Source organism: Carassius auratus, chromosome 1 (assembly GCF_003368295.1).
Source record: "Carassius auratus strain Wakin chromosome 1, ASM336829v1, whole genome shotgun sequence".
Taxonomy (NCBI): domain Eukaryota; kingdom Metazoa; phylum Chordata; class Actinopteri; order Cypriniformes; family Cyprinidae; genus Carassius; species Carassius auratus.
Genome location: NC_039243.1, coordinates 5,492,349 through 5,514,515, shown reverse-complemented (window position 1 = coordinate 5,514,515; position 22,167 = coordinate 5,492,349). Strand labels below are relative to the sequence as shown.

Here is a 22,167-nt window from a genome sequence, read left to right as displayed (position 1 = left end):
CTCGGGCAGAAGCGCTCATGAAGCGTCTGTCTTTGCTAAGCAACAATGACGTGCTCTCTCCATGAGACGCGGAAATTTCAGCGAAGGATAAATGGATTTGCAGCTCTAACAATCGCTTGCAGTAGCTCTGCTACTGAATTTATTTCAAAATTGCAATCCATATACAACTATGATCAGCTGTTCCTTCATCTTGGCTGAGCTCTCAACGTTGTTACGGGAAAGGATGAAGCTGATTGGTTGGTTCTTGTCACATGACCCGCGGTGCGCTTGCGGCATTCTGAAAAGTTGAGATGTTTTTACATTTTGCTGTATCTAAAACGTATCGAACCGAACCGAACCGAACCGTGACATCAGTGTATCGTATCGAACCGAACCGTGAATTTTGTGAACCGTTACACCCCTAATATATATATATATATATATATATATATATATAATTTTCACGTAGCCCAGTTGTCCAACATTGATATTGTAGTGTAATCTCATCATTAATGTCTCCATTACATCAAATGACATCAGGGCTTCTGACCACAACAATGTTTGTTGCCCAAAACACCCTTCCAGCAAGAAGAAGCAGCCAGCAGAAGACGGGGGAGAAGTTGACATTAAAGTCATTAAAGTTTGTGTTATCCAGTGTTTAGTGCTCCGATTACGGCAAACAGGGCCATCTGCTTAGCCCTGTATAATTCAACAAATAAAGTTTGTCTCTCCATCCAGAAATCAAAGGTCCCACAGGGAGTGCTTGCAGCTTCTGCCGAGGAGCTGGAAATTGCGAGCAGGTGTACCTCCTGTGAGCCCGTTTGCCTTACTGACGCTGTATGCAGATTAGTGTTTCATCCTCGCATTCATTAATGAGTTTCTCTATTAATCAATTCCACTCGTTTAGATGAGGCCTGCTATGGAATGGAACTGGGCCATTGGTGCTCATTAGGAGATAACAGCGATTCTCTCTCTTGATCTTGAATAGTTTATCAGGGACACGTTACTTATTAACAGTTTTAACTGATGTCACAGTGTGGCTTTATCTCAGTTTGATACAACATGACATAACTTCATTAATTCCTAAGTGACGATTGACATGAGTGCGCCAAAATAAAAGTTGTTCCAATTGAAATTTTTAAACTGTGAATGCAGCTCGATCCAAAGCTCCGGATTTTGCTTTTGCTTTTCTGATGACCCGAGTGTTTTTATTTTTATTTTATTCATATATATTGTATGTTTCATTGCTCACAGAAAAAAATAGCTGGATTTAGACTGTATGTACAAAACTCAAATGATAAAACCCTAAAACCATTGATATGACAGATACTATCTTTATTTCATCTGTGTGAGTCAAAAACTACAAATATTTCTCTCTCTAAAAGTGTAGTGCACTTTCTTTCTATGGTTCATTCAGTTTGATAAGACAATACAACTATCACTCACCACAAGTTGTTTTCATAAAGTAATGTATATTTAAACTCTGCGGGGCATATGTTTTTCAACTTATCAGCTGGTTACTTGGCAACCATACAGTACATTTCATATGTCCCAAAATGACACAAAATGAATGTATATAGTCCCTTTATGCATGCCAGTCCCAGTGAGTTGTCATATGGATTAATTGTTATAACATGTTGCTAAAGTATGTTGGTCATTGGCCTGCATTAATTATTTTAGACATGACAGTCTGTAACGGCTCTTGGTCCCACATGGATCCGGGATGTTGTAGGTACAGCATTGCTGGAATGATTTGACAAGGCAGATCCCCTTTTATAGCATGCTAACAACCAGTTGACATTAATGAGCTTCCTATATACAGCACAGCAAAGCAGCTCATTCCCCTTAATTGGCAGAGCTGGGATTTTGCTTGAAAGTCACATCCAAACATTTAGAGTAATGGGGTAATAAATGTGTCTTATCAAAATTGTCAAATGTGATCAAGATAAATGACTTTTGGCGTGAATACTTGGATTGTTTTTATCATGTCATATCTGAGCAAAACTATCATAGCTGTGCAGAGGTTTTTTTTTCACAGATTACGACAGCAAACAGCATAATTAACCTGCTTCCATATTTACCCAGTGCTGTATTTCAGCCCATGTTCCATTAATTAAGATACAGCAGTGCGAAACAGTGTGAAAATAAGTGTGATCATTTGGTTGCACTTTATTTTGATGCTCCACTTTAGACATTCTGCTGACTAGAAATAACTGCAACTACAGTACATGCCAACTACCTCTTATTAGTTTGCAACTACATATCAACTAACTCAATGTTTGAGAATAATAAAATGAAAAGATAAATTCAATTTAGTGTTTGCACAACCGTTCAAGAATATTACAAAGATCACTGAATGACAGAGCCTTGATAAGACTCACGAACTGTTTATATTTGTGGTATTCCCTTGACCTGTTCTTGAAATAGCCGCATTCATTTCCACCCATTGTGTTACCCTCAAAAAGGGCTTTTGGACTGAACAGATAAGAACACTTTTCCATGTAGATCATTGTTTCCAAGCATGGCCACAATGTCATGGGCAGGTTTGAAGCCAGTCTTTATTCAGACTCGGATGGAGCAGTCAGAGATATAGGAGATTTGCATTAAGCTGCTTGTCTAAGATGAGAAATGTGGAGTGTTCAGCAAGTGGGTTTGGTTGGATGAATTACAGTTGCTATGTACTGTACGTTGTCCTGAAGTCAGATTCGGCATAAAGATCAGACTCCTGTGAATCTCGCAAGTCTTTTATTTTTTTAGTTTTTTGATTGGAACAGCAGGTGTTGTTTTAGTTTAAGCTTGAGCATCTACTTGGAATCAAATTAGGCCATTGTGTTTTTGGAAACCAAATGCATAACATTTCCGTTGTTATTAGGGTTGAAATGATACTGCACTTTTACAAGTACTGTAGAAGCAACTAATAAAAATAGCAACAAAAATGTGTCTGTGTAAAATATATTACTTGATCTGCTAAAATAATCAATGTAACGACAGACAAACATACATAATCAGATGGATGGATGGATGGACGGACGGACGGACGGACGGACGGACGGACGGACGGACAGACAGACAGACAGACAGATAGATAGATAGATATAAGCTATTTATGGATGATACATTTACTCACTTTATCTGCCATTGGCAGAAAGTTAATTTTGGTACCTGTGTACATACTTTCTTTTTTAAATATATACTTGAAACACAATATCAGTAAAAAATAAAGTGCTTCTAGCTCTACAAATATATATTAAAAAACTACCACTGGAAACAAACTCTACATCATTTCCTCTGGCATTTCAGAATCAGATGAAGTGAAATTAAAGCGTCCATTTCAAAACCCAGGCAGCAGCGTTCAGTAAATGCTGCCGTGGGAAGAGAGAGGAGTTTTTGTATGAAGTGAAATGAGGAGCTTGTGAGGTGAGGATGGAGGAACTTGTCCTGCATTATAGATACAAAGAAAGCTGCAGGCTCCACGAGGCCTGCGAGGCGGGGATGTTGGCAGTGATGCATGATCATTCAGAGCTGCCTATGATTGATTCTGTGCATGGGATTGACTAAATTGCTACAATTTGTTTAGATCCTCGGTGGAGGATATCTCAGTATTAATAAAACATTATCAATCATTAGTATGGAGACTGGAGAGATTGTGCAAGACTTAGTGCAAATTAGTCTCTGTCTCAGATGTCTGAAATACACTCCCGCTCAGAAACTAGACTTCATCTTGGAGGTTTTAAAGCTTAATTTTAGATACTTCAGACGCATTGCAGTTGCATCGCATTTATGATCAAGAGCATAGGATATTTGCATAAGTACATTGCAAAACATTCTACTAAACAGTATTTTTGTATTGTTACAAACATTTAAACATCCTTAAAATAAAATGAATTTTAATGCACTGTCAAATTGTGTATCTTGTTTTTAGGCATTCATCTATTTAGTGAGTTCCATGGAAAAAAATAACCTTACATACAATATAAAAATATACATACAGTATATATAGCCACTTTGCCTTTATTTATTTACATTTATTAATCAGGTATCTTGTTTTAAGTGTATATTTAAACTTAAAAATAATATAACGTGAAAGTTCTTAATTAACATAAAATAATGTACATAAAATTAACATAAAATAATGTAACAATGACAAAAGAAATCTCATTAAAGTTTTCAGAATGTCTAGTAACTTGCTATTGTCTTCTTCTGCGGTCACGGGGTAACTGCAAGCACAAGGTTAGTTGCTAAGAATTTACAATAAACAAACAAAACCCATGTTAACGCTAACAGTGTGTGTCTGGAACACAACTTTTAACGCATTCAGCGAGACTGACGCCTTTGTCATCTCCAGATGTGACAGCCGAAAGAGAGTGATGCATAAAAGCATATAAATAACCAAAGGTGCCGACTGAATTAGAATGGTGTACAAGGACAAGAAGAGAGAGAAAGACTTGAGAAGACAGAGAAATAATATGTTCCCAGACTCCCTCCCATCTGTACATCTCTCATGTTAGATATAGACAAATGCATCCTGGAAGAAAGTGAAGACTGAAAATAATTAGTTTCTACAGAGAGGCGAAGAAAGCTTGCAGTGTTCTAGTGTTTTATACAGGAAGGGATTCTGTTCTTTACTTTAGTTTTGAGCAACAGGGGTCATGTAGTGCTGTTGTGCACTTGGGTTATCTGTATGTTTCCATCCAAACATGTGAATTCAACTTATAAACATAAGTTTTAAAACATTTAAAACATAAAACATTTGTGAATAAAGCACCGTTACCACTCAACAAGTCAAAGAGAAGAAAATCATCACTTCCTGGTAAACTGGCACTAAATAACTAGGACAAGCTAATGAATATAATCATTTCCATATGCAATAAATTACTTGTGCTTCAGAGAGAGCAGACGTAACACAATGAGGTTGTTGCTTCAAGAGGTGAACCCTGGACCGTGGATGCCTGTTGTTTGGGAATGCAGTCATGTAAGATGGTAATTATACAGAAATACTTTGATGACAGACTTTCCTCAGGCATTTCAAAACAACCAAAAACAACATATAGCCTAACGTTAGATGCTGTGAACCAGATCGATCCCCTGGTTAGTCAAGTTACCCCATCTAATTTGGCAAAGTCACATGACTTTGTTTTGTGTTTTTTTACTATGAATGAAGCAAGGATCAAAAACTGGTCATTAAAAATGTTACTTTGCATAAAAAAAAAAAAAAAAGGATCTGCCGCCCGCAGTTGATTTTGATATTCTAGGTATTATCAAATTGCCTGAGATTTGAGAACACAGCGGATGTGGAGAACTATAATGTAACAAGAGCCCGTTCAAATACTGAGGTGCTAAACGATTCAGGGCTTTATAAGTAATAAGCAATATTTTAAAATCTATACAATGTTTAATAGGTAGCCAGTGCAGTGTAGACAGGACCAGGCTAATATGGTCATACTTCCTGGTTCTAGTAAGAACTCTTGCTGCTGCATTTTGAACCAGCTGGAGCTTGTTTATTAAGTGTGCAGAACAACCACCCAATAAAATATTACAATAATCTAACCTTGAGGTCATAAATGCATGAGTTAACATTGAGACGTTGAGAGCATCGTAATTTAGATATATTTTTGAGATGGAAAATTGCAGTTTCACAAATGCTAGAAATGTGGCTTAAAAAGGAAAGATTGCTATCAAATAACACACCTAGGTTCCTAACTGATTACGAAGAATTGACAGAGCAGCTGCAAATTACTTTATTAAAGAATCAGCATTGTGAATAATGGGAATTATTAAAAATCCATCCATCCAAAAATAGCCTTTCTGCAAAATACATTTCTTACAGTAAATACATATTTTTTCTTTTGATTTTGGAATGAATTATAACTTTGGCATGCTTTTATCAGGTTCCTGAGATCCGCCCACCTTCTTGTATAAATAAATAAAGCAAATGTAAGTCTGGAATAATTGATGTTTATTGATTTTGTTGTATAATTTACTACAAATGAAAAACTACTAGAGTAGCGATATGTTAATGCTACTATGAATAAGTAAACAGCGAAGCTAAATCAAATAACTTCGGTGGCTATAAAAGTGCACAGTGGAGGCTCTGTGCCACAGTTTAGCAGCACAAGCCTGTCCCATGTGCACCACGTCTCTCTGTCTCTCAGGCTCAGAGCCTGTAGCAAAAGTACGAGGTGGCAGAAAATGACTTTGATCTTGATGCTGATAGCAAAGTGGGCTCAGCGTGCTTTTTTTCAACCCCCTTTGGCCTCGAACCATCCTTCCATGCATATGTAGCTGACACCGTACTGTCCCGGACTGGTACTCTGACATCCGTCTCCGAGTCTTTATCTTTGTCTTGTCTCGCGAGCTGATGCAAGCCGCCCTACAGAGCAAAGGCTGAGGAGCACGTTCCCTCGCCTCGACGGGTTTTAGTCTTTATTTTGAAAGTGTGGTGTTAAGGAGTCAGCCGAGTGAAATAGAAAGGGCTGATGAGACTTGTCTCTTCTTTGAGAGAGCACATAGCAGAATTTTCTGAAAAGAAAATGCTGAGGGTCTGCCATTAGAGACCTTGTGTAAAAATTACAAGTTAATTTTAGACAAGTAAAAAACTCGTCATCAAATATATTTATGTATGTGTATGTTGTTTATTTGAAGATATTTAAACATGTTTTGCGATGAGAACATGCTTTTAGCATGAATTAGTGAACTCCTTTTTTTGAGGAGTTGGTGTTGTTTTTCCTGTCTTATTGAAAGAACATCTTGTTTTAAGATCCCAAAAACAGTCTATCCTTAGGTAAGACCTTTATTCAAAAGAAAATGAGAAGATTTGATTTGATACGGAGAGGAAGAGATAATCTTCTTTCGCATTTTATTTCTAATAAAATGCGAAAAAATGCGAAAATCATGTAAAAAATTTCCTTTTTCATAAATGAGCACACTTTAAAAGTATCCTTCATGCATAATGTTTGTGCCTCCATCATTTACTCACACTTGCGTCATTCTGTGCTTTAATCAGAACGCACACCAACTCAAATGTTAATGTTATAGGAAGAAGATCTTTTATTCAGTTTGTCCTGCCTAAAATCCGCTCTCATGTGAGGAATGAACTATTTCAGACATTATGCTAACGTAAACTTGTGCAACTCCACAGGTAGACAACCTTTGGTTCATCTCACAGATGTCTGTCCTCTCATTTCCTCTTGAAGCACCTGTTAACAGCTGGTGGCTGGAGCGCACTGCTGACAATAGTTTCAAACAGATCTGAGATCAGTTTTATAAGTTATTCATACGTTCAGCTCAGGGAACGCACACAAGAAGCCGGTCTTAGATCGGTTGTAAGTTTCACTAGCAAAGCCCAGAATGGGACAATCTCCAGGTGTGTGTTCATGTGGAGACCAGACTGCTCACATTTCATCCCACCAACCAAGCTCTGTTCCTGCTGTCTGGTTTGACAGCTCCCCTTAACGAAGTTCAACTCCCGGGTTCTTCAGTGCAGGTGTCAAGGTGGGAATGAGCAGGTGAGAGAGAAAAGAGGGAAAGAATATAAAGGCAAAAATAACTCTTGTCTTTTGTTGTCACACACATATGGCCCACTGGTTGGGTTTTCCCTCAGGGTCCCAGCACAAACAGAGCTTTCAGGAAGTAAAGAGCTTCAGTAATTCTTCCACAGCTTCAGTGCAACCACCTCAGCCACCACTGCGAACCTTTGATATGAAACATTACTCTAGCATTGACTAAACTGTAATCATTTAAGCCTTTGTTCGTGCTTCCCTGTGTTTATTTGTTTGACATCTATATTGGATCACAAGTTTAGTCTTGATGTGGTTAGTGGTTGGTGATGTGCTTTTGGAAGATGTCATTGGCTTTACTTTGACCATTTTAAGTGCATTGCATTGCAAAGAAAGATTTTATTTAAACGGCTGATATATTTGTTTGATTTTTTAAATGAATTGGTAACAGTTTTGCACATACAACATGTTTATGGATTTAAACTGAACTAAAAAAAATCACTTAAATCAATTAGACATCTCTCTGAACTGAAAATCATGCGCAACTCATCTCAAAATGGGAGAAACAGCTTGTAAATGAACAAATCCCAAGACCACTTGTGGCATATATCTTGAGATTATGGTTGCTTAAATAATACAAGATGAATAGCAGCAAATAATAATCAATAGAAGGACATATTGATGACTTTTCTTTCAATGGATGATGTTTCCTTATTGATGCACTTGCAAGAGATTGTTTTTAATTAGTTTTTTTTTTACAAATATAAAGCAGATAATTTACAGACGAACGGCTTCATTGGTGGAACTTCTGTTGGGAATTGAAACAAAGTGGCAGATTTGTCACAATCAAATTTTTAACAACAATAAAACAGCTTGAAGAAATGGTGCGCCACTTATGTCTGACAAACAACACTAGCTGGAACACATTAGAATTTACACTAATTATGGTAATTACTCTAACTGATATAGCTTAATTAAAAATCTAGTGATAAACGGTAGTATTCAACTCAAGATTTTTGTCAACTGAAAAAAAAAGAGATGTCAATTATAATGCAGGGTATTTGTTTTAAGGATTGGCTTTTTGTTGTTGTTAAAGGGGTAGGTTAGAGATGACAACCCAACATTTCAATTTGATCTAAAACTCTTTGATAAATAGTCAAATTAATGAAATAGTGAACCCTGGTAATGAGCAGAAATCTCACAAGTTGTGCAAAGATCTGAAACATTTATGAATCTTCTTTTTTGAATTGATGCTTTGCAATGCATATTAAACCTAATTTCAGAAAATGAGGATTCGTTACAGCATACTGTTTCTAAAATTTTCAGAAATTAGATTTATTTATGCATCCTAAAGTGCATATTTAAAATGATTTTATAATCCAGGCTCAGAAAGTAAAACTGATTGATTTCTGCAAGTTTGGGCCTCTTGACAATTAGTGATTAATATCTAAACATTTTGATTGTATCCTCTTTGTCCTCTAAAATTTGATCAATTTTCAGAAAGGGCACAGTCTCGAATACTGTGATGGATACATTAAGTGTGATGGACAGAAATGAGAAAATAAGGCTGGCAGACACACCCATTTAAAAGCAAAAACCTCATAAAATGCTCTTTCTTGCCACTAGACGTATACTCAGAGCACAGTGTGCACTTTAAGAGTGGAGTGTGACATTGGCATCCAAAGAGGCGTCCCCACCCCCCTGAGGGATATCTCCCAATTTGCATAAGTAACATCTTGATTTGCTGTAACATGAAATTGGGCTTCTGTAATGTTCAATTAACCCACCAGTTCAGGTTATAATTAAAAGCTCACATCTCCCACCGTGCAATAAAAAAGGGAGCAGGAAGAAAAATTGATCGCAAGGAAAAAAACAGGGAGAGAGATAAAATATAAACTGGTGTCTCATCATGTTTTCATCAGATATGACCTTGGCAATCATGGCTCCTGGGTTCAGGATATCTTTGGAGAGGTGCCACCATATCCATAAGTTGAAAGTTAATAGGGGGAGCATCAGCTGTTCTGTTCCTCTGATGTTGCCTTTGCCAGCTGCTGTACGTGAGTCAGAAAGCTTCCCTCTTACATCACGCAATCTTTACAAGACCACTTGCTTTAAAGGGATTATTTTATGAGAGGAATTATGCAACAATTATGCTAACTAGAGGGCCCTCTTATTCTGAAATTTTAGCTTACAGGCTTGAAATTCATAATAGTCACAAGTTTTTGCTTACAGGCTTGAAATTCATAATAGTCACACTTGTGCTTACCACGGCGTGCTAAAATTATGACTAAAATTTAGTCATACTAAAATTGGATCGATACAGAGAAGATTAGCATGGCTCCTGTGAAAGGATGACACGCAAGTCCATGAAGCGCTACATCTTTTGGGGGCAGCTGTGGCCTAATGGTTAGAGAGCAAGAGTTACCAGAAGGTTGCTGGTTTGAGTCTCGGTGCTGTCAGGAGTTGTAGGCACTGAACCTCCAGTTGCTCCCCAGGTGCTGGATCTATAGCTGCCCACTGCTCCGGGTGTGTGTTCACTTCTCACTGCTGTGTGTGTGCACTTGGATGGGTTAAATACAGAGCACCAATTCCAAATATGGGCTACCAGACTTGACAAATGTCACGACTTTCACTTTCACTTTCTTTCAAGTGTGAGCTTTTTTTTTGTGATTACTATGCAGCATTTCACTTTCACTTCCACAGAAAGTGCTAGGCAGGAATATCCCAGTTCAGTGATGTACAGTAGTATATTGCTAGCATGCAGATAAAGTGTTTTTTATATGAGCTGTTTACTAACTAGCAGAGTTTGGGCAAGATGGTCAGAAACTCATCCACTGACTACTCTAAAAGAAAATGAGAAAAACTCAGACTGAGTCAAGAACACAGTTGGCCAGAGTGATTCCTTCATAAATCAGTTGTCGCTGAAGTCAAATGTATCAGAATGGTAATGCATTTTATTTATTGCTCTCTACAACATCGGAAATGTAACGATAATTGATATCATTAGCTTTTGGCTTGACTACTTTATCAAATAGCTAATACTATGTTACATCATCATCTCAGACAGCTACCTTTTGAAAAACAACTTTCTTAGGTAGAAATGCTTTGGACATTAGCTAATTGATATGAAAATCCCTACCTCACAAGTAGACAGCAGTGGTCACAAGTTTGATGGTAATGCATTTTTGAGACTTTCTTTGCTGCACTATAGTTTTATGGAGAAAATGCTTAGCTGTGGTGTTGACTGATGAATCATGGACATGGATTGTCTTTAAACATTAAAAACACCAGATAGACATGTAAACAACATTAAATACTTGATTTGCACCACAGGGTTTTTTTGAAAAATAGATCAATTATACTGCATGACCTCTGTGGGCTCCTGAATGTTCAGACGTTATTTCGTCCGTTCTGTTGGGTGCCACTGTGAACTTCAGTTCTCGGTCCTGTTCTAGCATGCAGTCTATGTCTCACAGATTACACAGCACTGCATGCACTGCGTGCGTGCACAAGATTACTCTCAGCTCCAGTTCCATACTGCAAATCAATGGACATGCAGAGCTGGAGCACTGCTCATTCATTTAGCTCCTGATTTAGAAATTCTTCAACCTTTAATCAACTAAATTTTTTTTTTTTTTTTTTTTTTTTTTGTGGCCTGCACAGGAACAACACTAGAAGTGTGCGACCATACATTAGTTATGACCATGAGCTTGTATTTACTCCTTCTTTGACAAGGATGGCAAATGAAAGCTGTCTATACTTTTAAACTTTCATTTAGCCAACCTGAGCTCATTACAAAAATGTCTCTACTTACAAAAGTAAAAAAAAAAAAAAAAAAACATACCTATACATACAATTCAATTTCTAGCTGAAATGAACACTAGTGGAAGTAAAACACCAATTCATTTTATTCCTTTTCATAAAAAATATCGATTAATAAATACTTATTTTTACACGATTCCTTGCACAATACTATGTTATGACCTCAAAATACCTTCACCATAGTGAATGATTAGTGAACATTTGCATCACATAACCAACTCCATATGAATGGCTTTTCTGACATAGTAAAATTGCTCGGTAGCTCACCTGGTACAACAATGCACTTGCTATACAGAACACTCTGGTGAAACAAGTCATAATAAAAGAACTCAAAGACTTGTAGAAGGAATCAAAAATGGTATGTTTGCTTTAGTAATTGTGTTTTTATCTCATGTTTGCTTGCTCAGTAAGTTATGAGTATGGTTTAGCATAGGTTGTACATTATTTTCAAATGTAATAAAGCATTTATGATTCCACTGACCAGATATTTAATTTCCAAGACCAAGACCATGCCTTCACCTTAAATTTTACTTTGTAAGACTTGTGAAAGATGCAAGAAGAACCATCATATTTTGTCAGAATGTCATTGCATGTTTATTATTATTATTATTACTATTTTCTATGAGACTGGGATGGTTTTAGTGATCATATAGATGTGTATATGCATTTATATAGGAACTAGGGTTATTAGTACTGTTATATGTTTAAAGTAAATTAAAATGTGTTGTTTTTGAGATTGCAGATGTGGCAACCATCATACTTAAATATGTTAAATAACATTCACCTTTTTGGTAATGTTTAATTCATGAACATTAATATGTAATATGAAATGTAACATGAAAGTTAGTATTTGATTAATTGGCCGCTCTTTTAATAAAAATTAAGAAAATTGTGAAGGCTGTGCTGAGGCTGAGCACCGACCCAAGAGCAGTGTTTTGCTCGTCTGCATTTTAATCGAAACACTAAAAGGACAAACTGTTTAAATTCCTTGATCTAGCAAGAAACATTTGCTATGTCTAGATGCATTTGGTAATTGTCGTGCAAAAGTCTAAGTTTCAACGATGCAATGTTTTATTCATCACAGACCCATGGCTTGGAATATATTTAGCAGTACAGCTCCTTAGAGAGAGAGAAAGAGAGAGGCTCTTATTAAAAGCACAGTGGGAAGGCTTCTACCTGAAGCTCTGGCCTTTTGCATTGCCCATAACCAGCTTTCTCTACTTAGACCAAGACTGATATCAGAGAGTCAACAAAAAGACAGACTCTGGCATAACCTCTACAACACCTTCCAGCCTCATTTACATAGGACTTTTAAAACAAGCCTAGTCAGCCTTGTTTGTGGCATGGGGTTTTGTTTGCAGGCACAGAGGCGCACACCTCTAATTTCACCTCTTTCCCGCATAAACAACATAACACAACACAACAACACAACACATTCAAACTTTTTTAAATGCCATAGCCCCGTTGCGCCCCTTTTGTAAATTGGACATAAAGTCAGTTTTAGTAAGCTCATAAAATCACAACATTTAGCTGACTATATATTACTGTACAAAAAGTGTTTTTTGACACTTTTACAAATCAACTTGTTTGCAGATTTGTTCAAAAAATTAATAATTATAAAATTACAAAACAATTACTTCTATTCTATTCTATTCTATTCTATTCTATTCTATTCTATTCTATTATATTCTATTCTTTGGTGATATACAGTATGTCCCTGGAATTAATGGCAGTATGCTGAAAACTCTGTGTTGCATAAAGCAAACAATAAAGTAGAATAAATGTCCCATAAATATTTAACTACTCACATAAACAAATATATTAGCACACAATGTCATTATTTTCAGTGGTATGATATTTGCATTCAGTGTAAACAGCTTCGGGTTCAACAACTGCTTAAACATACATTACATTTTCTTTTCGTTTAATAATACATGAAGAATGTGGACTGCTCCCTTGGGCACGAGCACATATCAAATCACCGCCTCGCTGCTTAAGACTTTGAAACTTTAAGACTCTGGAAGGTTTTTATTTTTTTGTGTGTGTGTCATTAGCCAATCTTCTGCATTGTTATGATGTAATTTTCTGGCTCCAGGGTGAATAGTCACATGGCCTTTACAGCTCATTGATTGGTTGAAATGTCATACTTAGCCATTAAATCATTTTCATCAAATCATCATCTTAATTTTTTGCATAATTTTGTAAATTTAGTATAAAATATTGAAATATTATTATAATTGTCATTATATATATGCTAAACCTCCTCGTTTTTTCCTTTATTTTTTTTATTTATTTTTTTTTAGAAAAAATGTATTGTTTGTGTAGTACTCATCAGACTTTACCTCCCCGTCTGTCTTCATGAGTCTCTCTCCTGGTTTCTTTCTTTGTCTCTACCTTTTTCTCCATTCTGTTTGTGCTGATTTCAGCGTAATGTAGCAGCATTAAAGTGCTCTGTCTCCATTGGAAAGCCTCTGGCAAGCTTCCTGGGCCTATTCTCCCTGACACAGACCCCTTAAAAAGGCTCCTTTTATAGAGAGGCTGGGGAGATGCAGACAGGACTGGCAGGAGGTTGGGTGTGTGTCTGTGTGAAAGAGAGAGTGAGAGAAATGCAGAGACAAAGCATCAGAGACACGGTTAGATGAATATGTAAGATGGCGTTCCCCAAATAGCATGTCAAATAAAGTGTAATCAAATCAAAATATGGAAATATTAAGTAATGACGTATTTTGTGTGCATGACAACCGTGGTGAAACCAGTGCAACAATTTTATTCAGGATTCAGTTCCAGCTGATACTAACAACTGATATCTGATTAGTATTAAAGGGAAAGTCCACCCAAAAATGGTTACTCTGCCATTAGTAACCCACCCTCATGTCAATATGTCAAATCTGTATGCATTTATTTTTTTCTTCTTCTGAAGAACACAAAAGAAGATGTTGATAACTAAACCATTTTGATTCATACTGGCATTGTTTTTTGTCCATGCAGTGTAAGTCACTGCTCTCTCAGAAATGTGTGATGTCATAATAATATGTGCATATTGATTAGTGATAGATATATTTCAGTGGTTCTAATATTCAATATTTGTTATATTTCTACCATAATTATGAAATGGCTGCTTGCTTCAGAACTTTTTTATATATAGAAACTGGGAGTGTTGATATAGTAATAGCCACTATTAATTTGTTTGCTTCCAAAAGTTCCAAGAACTGTATGCTCTTTCAATGAAAATCGTTAATGAGAGGGGAAAATAGAAAACATTTTTTTTGTGTGTGTTTTTAGCATTTGATTTATATTATTTTAATATATTAATAATCATAGAAAAAGCCCCCTTAGAAGATGGCTGAGGACCCTTGGTTGAGTTATTGTATGCTGTATTGATGATCGTTACACATTTACACAAGGTTGTGTGTGGTGTAAGTCAGTGTAAGATCTCACATCTTTATTACAGAACAGTGGTGAAGCCATTTTAGACAGCTGTTATGAGGTCGCTTGCAATTAACATTCAACTCCAACTGGCATTCTAAAAAGTAAAAGTGAGCACATGTGGCGTTCTCGATAATTACCCATTAGGCTTTGGGCTAGTTTATTTGATTTAGTGTCATTAGTGGCTATATGAGGAGCTTTAGTGTTAGAGTCAGATTATGAGTCATTGTGTTCTCGCTGAGCATGTGTTTAGGTAAAGATTCCGATTTAGAGTTTAAATAAAGCCATCAGACCTGGGTTTTCCACCTGTCTAAATTTAGTTCTCAATGTCATTCGCATACACGTGTTATACACAGGTTATACTGTGTCGATGTGTTTGAAATACATGAAGGTCCCCCCTCATGAAATCTATCTTCTTCGTTGTTATGGTTTCAGGGGCTTGACTTAATTTTTCACTGACAGTGCATTCATTTTAGAGCCTGCGTAACTACCTCAGAGGCTTGTGGTGAGATGTACATGTGCACTAGGCCATCTGTTTATACATAAATACTTTTATCGCAGTACATTAAACACTATTTATTCAACCTTCACCATCTCAACTTGTTCCTGCTGCCATAGGCATAGGCATAATAGCTATTGATGTATTCTTCCTTTGACAAACTTTATTCTTATTTGTCTTTCCAGAGTGGATAGATTGCAAACTATTTTAGAAGAAATTCTTTACATTTCGGATATGTTTTATAGATTTTTTATTTATTTGTTTGTTTATTTTTTTTCAGGGTCAGGATTTGGGGTTTGGAATACCGATGTTTACAATACAACATTTTCCAGAGTTTTCAATGCTGCTTAAAGCATTGAAAGTTGTTAAAAACCAAATGTGAACATAAAAGAGATGAGATGAGATGAGATGAGATGACGATTCAAGCTGAACAACAGTTCAGTTATCAGTGGAGAGCAACAGCTGGTAATTTGGATGAGAATATTTGTTCTTAAGACAAATAATTGTCAGAGAAACACGAACATGATGGATTTGAGCAGGGTTGGGCAGGAATCCACATAATCTGACTATTTAAATTGTGTTTTCTTTTTCTTTTTTATAGAACAGAATAGAATAGTCACTGATAACTGACAGACTTCACTGGGATAGAAAGATCACACCTCTCTGTGACATCTCTGAAGTCGAGAGTAGTCGAAAAAGAGTCTGCAGTGAAGTGATCTGCAGTTGTTTAGCTCATCAGAAAACTATGGAATCAGAAAAACACTTTGCTTGTGTATAATTTTGCTCGAGTTTGCTGAGATCCAAAAAAATTTCAATTATTCTGAAAAAAAAAAAAAAAAACTAATTAAAAATTTTAACATTCAGAAAGCTTTTTAAGGAGATCCCATTATAAATCAAGCTTTACAGTAGTAATAATAAATATATCAACCATATCAAAACCCTGAACTCTACCAGATGTGTATTATTATGCCAATTTACCCCAACAGCAGGTTTTTATTAAACCCCAAATGTCATATTTTTACATATTATTCATATTAAACTGTTGATTTAATTACCTTAAACAAAACTGAAAACCACTAACAAGACCTGTGTCTCAAGATATAAGGACAGATTTCCCAAACATGGCCAATAAGCATGAGAACACAATCACATAAAAGCACGATGGAAGTGGAAAGTTCTGTGATGGTTCTACTGACGATGCACATATTAGAGAACACACAGCTGGATTGTTTCCATAATACACATCACAATCTACAAAGAGCAGTGCAAGACTCTCACGATTCATGCAAATACTCTCCTCGCAGAAATGTTTTGTATGTATGAGAAAGTCCTACAAATGCATATGCAATCCATGCCTTTTCAGCGCTAAATTTTCACTGCGTACAATTAGCCAATCCTGACAGTAGACACTTGTTAGCAACCACAATGGAAAGTGCTAAAATGCTAACTCATTTAAAATAAATCATTCTTTCTGCAGATAATGGCGTTTACTGCTCAGTTCTGGCAGTAGTCTGGCATGCTGCTAAGCTAATGGCGTTAATGAGCATATAAATAGCACACACAAGTACTGGATACATTCTTAATGAGAGTTTAAATATGAAATATAAGTTTATTTATAATCTACAAACCTCTATCATCATCCACCATGTTGTATGCATCACTGTACAATTGCCTTCTCCGCTAAGTAAACCTATGATTCTGCCATTTGTTAAAACAAGGTATTTTATGAAATTTATGATTTTTTGGGAACGTGCCAGTAAATGCTGTTCCTGTAGGCAGCTCACTAGGTTTTGGGATACAGCAAGCTTTGCTCTTATCGTACCCTGTCAAATACTTGTTGGACCTGGACGGTAGAAGTAAAATGGATGAGATTTGGACAGATGATATGAAATTCTACATCCGCACAGTAATTGCATCTAAATGGAATGCAAGTCTGCTGGAAGCAAGATCTGCTGAGTTCTGACCTTGTGTTTTACCGTGGTCATCGGGAAATAATGGGATACCTGCTATGCGCCGGTCACTTCTGAGTCTTAGCGAAATGGCACCTAATACAACTCCATCAGAGGAATTTCACAGAGCGGAGAAATGTGCCGTCGTGGCATGGAAGCAAATGGATTCAAAAAGGGCACATGAGAAGGGAGGTGTTTTGGGGGCGTAGAGCTTACCTGTGCATCTTTACCATGGATTGTGTGCTTTAAATGCATTCACAGGATAGCCAAGTGTGTTTTCTTATATGCAGAGCACAATCTTTCTGGTCTGACTACTCGATATCTCAATCCTGGTGAAAAATGGCTGGGTCACTAATAGGGCAGTGCAATATAATTACAGTGCTGGGTCAGGTTTTTTGAGGACAGTGATTTTGTATTGCTAACATATATAGTATAACAGCGGCTGCCGTATCTACCAGACTGCATTTGAATGGTAGCTCAGTCTGATTTAGTGAGCTCTGATGCTCAAGGATGCATTATCTATATTGATCGCATCAATGTATATGGCAGTCACTCAAAAGAAGCATTATCTTAATAATAAAAAAGTGTAAGAAAATAAAAAAAATAAAAACAACTTTTAAAGTCCAGAGCTCTGTCACAGATCCAAGATCATCCAGTTGCATAGATCGTCACAAAATGCAGACATAAATGGGACTTTAAGTGCAGTACAAGTACATGTCAACAAATTATGCCATAAAACTCTGCTTTATGAATGCTGAGATGACAATCATCCAGTTTCTCTCTCATTGCAATGAGCTATGGCATTGTTGGGTCAAATTGGAAATAATTAAGCAGAGTGGATCTTCTGATGATAATAAATTCAGTACATTATGTAAAGGTACGACACTCGAAATGACTGTCAGAGAACTGTTCATGATAGAATTCCTTCTATTTATGTCTTTTCATTTGTCTGTGCTTTAGATGGGTGGTAATTGGTCCCGATTTTATGTTATTCCTTGCATACCGAGGAATCTGTTCATTATTTCTTTCCCCTGGAGATTAATTTAGAGAACAATGTGCAGAAATTTCATATCAGGGTCACAAGGTTAAAATTGGGAAATATATGCTTAAGGATATCCAATCCAAAATGAGCCTGGACTTGATCTCCCCACTTACACTCAATATACAGGAAATATAGCAGCACTGATTTCAGATCAGCACAGAAGGCTGCCAGTTTAGTTTGGCAATGCTTAACCTGATTTAGTCCTGGATTAATACGTTCATACACACACACACACACACACACACACACACAAAAACTTAACTCTGTAATGCTACTGTTAAAAAATTTGGGGTCAGTACAATGTTTTTTTCTGAAAAGAATGAATACCTATTCAGCGAGCATGCTTTAAATTGATCAAGTGTGACTGTAAAGACCAGAGATGGGCACTCGAGTTAGTGACTCAGACTCAAGTTGCACTCGAGTCGCATTTTAATAGACTCCAGACTCAACCTAATATGACTTTAGACCTGACTCGACTCGACAAGAAGGACTTCTGAGTATTTTAAACAGCTGGAGTCTTTCATCCTTAACTAATAGTTGTAATTTACTTGTATTTAAAAGCATGGTTTTATTATATCTGCGTCACACATTTCCTTGTTGATGTACAGTAAATGGGCCTCTTATCTTAGTATTTCCGTGTATTGTGTGTACATTTTGAAATGTCAGAAACCAAGGATATATATATATATATATATATATATATATATATATCAAAAATGGAAATAATAATATAAAAATATATCAAATAAAAATATAAAAAAGCTATTGAAATTATTATAATAATTCACTATATATCTGGTTATACTGTATTTTCCATAACTCCAAACTTTTGAATGGAAATGTATATTGTATTTATAATGCAGCTAAATAAATTTGGGACCCTGTAAACATAGCAGCATTTGAAATGCTAAACCTTTTAGCGAAAAAACATTCTGCGAAATGTTGAGCTGAAATTAAGTTTGTTTTTAATAAATAGCCATAAGCACTAAAATACATATTAAGACTTTTCAAACTTTTTTTTACATTTCAACCTACTAAAAACTTACTTCTGCAACATCTCACAGACTTTTTGCAGTTCTCTTCCGAGCCTCAATTTCTCCTGAAAGGACCCTCACATCCACACTCTTAGAGATCTTCTCTCACTCTCTCTCATAATCACTCTACCTCCAGCATCCACTTCACGAAAGCGTGGAATTGTAGATTCCTACCACCACATACTATCGTGCGTCTCTGCATGATGCCACTAAATGACCAAATATCAATGTTCAGCCCAAGCATTAGCATTTTCCGTGCTATTTTCATGTAACATACAGTCTGGCAATGAAAGGAAATGGAAGGCAAGGGATGTTTAAAGCAATGACAGGGTCTTCTCTTATGGACCCTGACAGATGCACGCTTTCCTCGGATTCTGACTCTATTTCTGAACATCAGAACTAGACGCAGCATTGCCTGCCACCTGAATCTGATGGGAAAGACTGGAGAAAGAGAGCAGATGAAGAGGCACACGCACTCGCACGGGCTCACAAGATGGTGCAGCCGTGTTGTGCTGAACAAGACGGTTGCAGAACTTGTATGATGTCTCCAGACACATGGATACTGCAGACAGACCAACGCTATCTCACGGCCAATCCGTACGTATTTTACGAGGTGGCTTATTCGTACGAATTTGTACGACCTCACTCGTATGATTTAATATGATTTGTCTAAACCCCAGTGACGGTTAGGTTTATTTAAAGTTCACTTTTAATTAAGGCAGCTGTCTGAAAAATAAATCATTATACAGACTACTTTCATAAAAGAAACATGCAGGTATCGGTCTAATGACAGCTGAAGACGAAGTGTTTCGGTACAATGAACACTTGAGACGTTTCCTTCTCCATGAAGTGTGAGGCAGGTTTTAATCAGGTCCAGCTTAGCTCACAATTTATTTTTCTCCAAGCCAAGTCAATATATTAGCATATGATTAATTACTCTCTGCATATATGCAGACAGTGAACTTGATGAGGTTTGCTAATTCCAAATGCTGATAAGGCTAAACAGAAGAGTGGAATTGCATTAGGGTTAAGCCTGTTATTTTGTATTTTTGTATTATTATTATTATTATTATATATATATATATATATATATTTTTTTTTTTTTTACTAAACTCATCTTTAGGATACCCAAATTACCTTTTGATAATCTGGGTTAATCCAGCCGTTTATGAATGTTAAATTCATTACATATTTTCTTGACTTTAATTTCTTTTCATTTCTGTTTGCACTATTTGAACACGAAGACCAACAATGCTTGATTGATTGATTTAGTAAAAATTAACCTATAATAATAAAAACTTGTCACAAATGTTTCAATAAATACACCAGACACCTTTGTTTATTATTTTTACCTTTTATTTTACTTGTTGTTTTTTATTTAGTAAAAATGAACCTATAAACTTCATGACAAATATTAAAATAAATACACCGTACATTTTTTTTTTGTATTTTCCATAATAAACGTTTTTCATATAATTTTTTAGGATAATAAAATCTGTAAAATGATAACGTACAACATAACCATGTAACGTATAGAGCTTTATTTATTTATTTACTTTATCTATCTTTCACAGAAAACCCAGAACTGCCATTGGTGCATCCTCATGAAGAGGAAAACAGGGGGAAAAAGTTATTTCTGCCTTATTTTCAGTTTTATTTTCTCTTTTCACAGTAGTCATATATTTTTAACTGCGCACATATTTCAGAGCAGCAGTAAACGCTGCGGCCAGCAGCTTTTGTGTGAGGACGTTTGCTGTGCCTCTTTCCTCATCGATAGCTTTGAAGCCATAAAAAAATTGTTCTGCCTATCTGTCAACACTTCATCCCTCTCTACACATCTTCCCTCTCACTCTCCATCCTCTGTCTATCTCCCCGCATCAGTGTTCCATTCCCACCCCTGCGCTCCACCACTGAGAATTCCGCCCTTAATCCTCTTTCCGAAGCCATCCAGCCTTGCAGCCTCGCTCCTTCAGTTCTTCAGTTACAAGATCTCATAAACATGCAGGTACATAACACATGCCTATGGTTAACCAATGCACAGCAGGCTGTAAGATTCCTCTGGTAACAGTAACATGAGTCTCCTTCGACTGGTGCGATGAATATCTCATCTTCCTTTCGATGACACCCTGTTAATTTATGCATTAAGTTGGAAAGGATCCAGTTCAGAAATTTCCAGTCACTCTTAGACATCAAGAGAGGCTCGAATCATTTTCCTGAGAGTAATTGGAGGGTGCAAGGAAAGCCATTAATGCATGGAGGCCAGAGAAACAGAGATCCAGTGATCAATCAAGTGCATACAAGCTGTGGGGTCCAAACACAACACCACTCATTTTCATCTAAAGCCTTTTAGTAGATGTTTGCCCCCTTCCTTCCACCCACTCCACGAGATCTCTGCATATAACTAGTTAAGGCTATTTAAGGTTAATTCATCAATATCCAGCATGGGAGATATATATGCGATGTGGCAGGGCCAAATATTGATTGGGTTACAACACGTCCCGTATTATCCACTGGGCAATGCTGTCTTGATTAATTCTAAAGACTGAGATCAGTAAAGTCTGGTCTCACAAATTCCCAAACACCCCCCTTTCAGTCTGGAGAAGGGTACCAATTTTATTGGGACATGGAACTGATCTCAGACTGTTGTGATGTTCTGTCCATTTGGAGATTTTGGTGTTATCGTGGACAGACAGAGGAGCCACTTGAGTCAATGTTTGAGTTTGATAAAGTCTCTCACAGACGAGACTCGCTCCTGATTTATAATTCTGTGTCACTAGGGGTTTTGTAGAAGAAAAAACTGTGCCAATATTAAACAGGATCCTACTCAAAGAAAATACACTCAAAAATGATTTTAGCAATCATATATCTAATGAGCTCAATAATAATGCGCTTCATGAAAGTGTCAAGTTTGCTTCATGTT

General features: G+C 36.6%; 1 protein-coding gene and 1 pseudogene across 2 annotated transcripts in view; both read left to right on the top strand.

Annotated features, from left to right (window-relative positions):
• Window positions 1-22,167, top strand: part of LOC113042928 (VPS10 domain-containing receptor SorCS1-like) — a 142,758-nt gene that overhangs the window by 32,023 nt on the left and 88,568 nt on the right. The window lies entirely within an intron of this gene.
• On the top strand, window positions 9,763-9,861 carry LOC113110226 (uncharacterized; annotated as a pseudogene).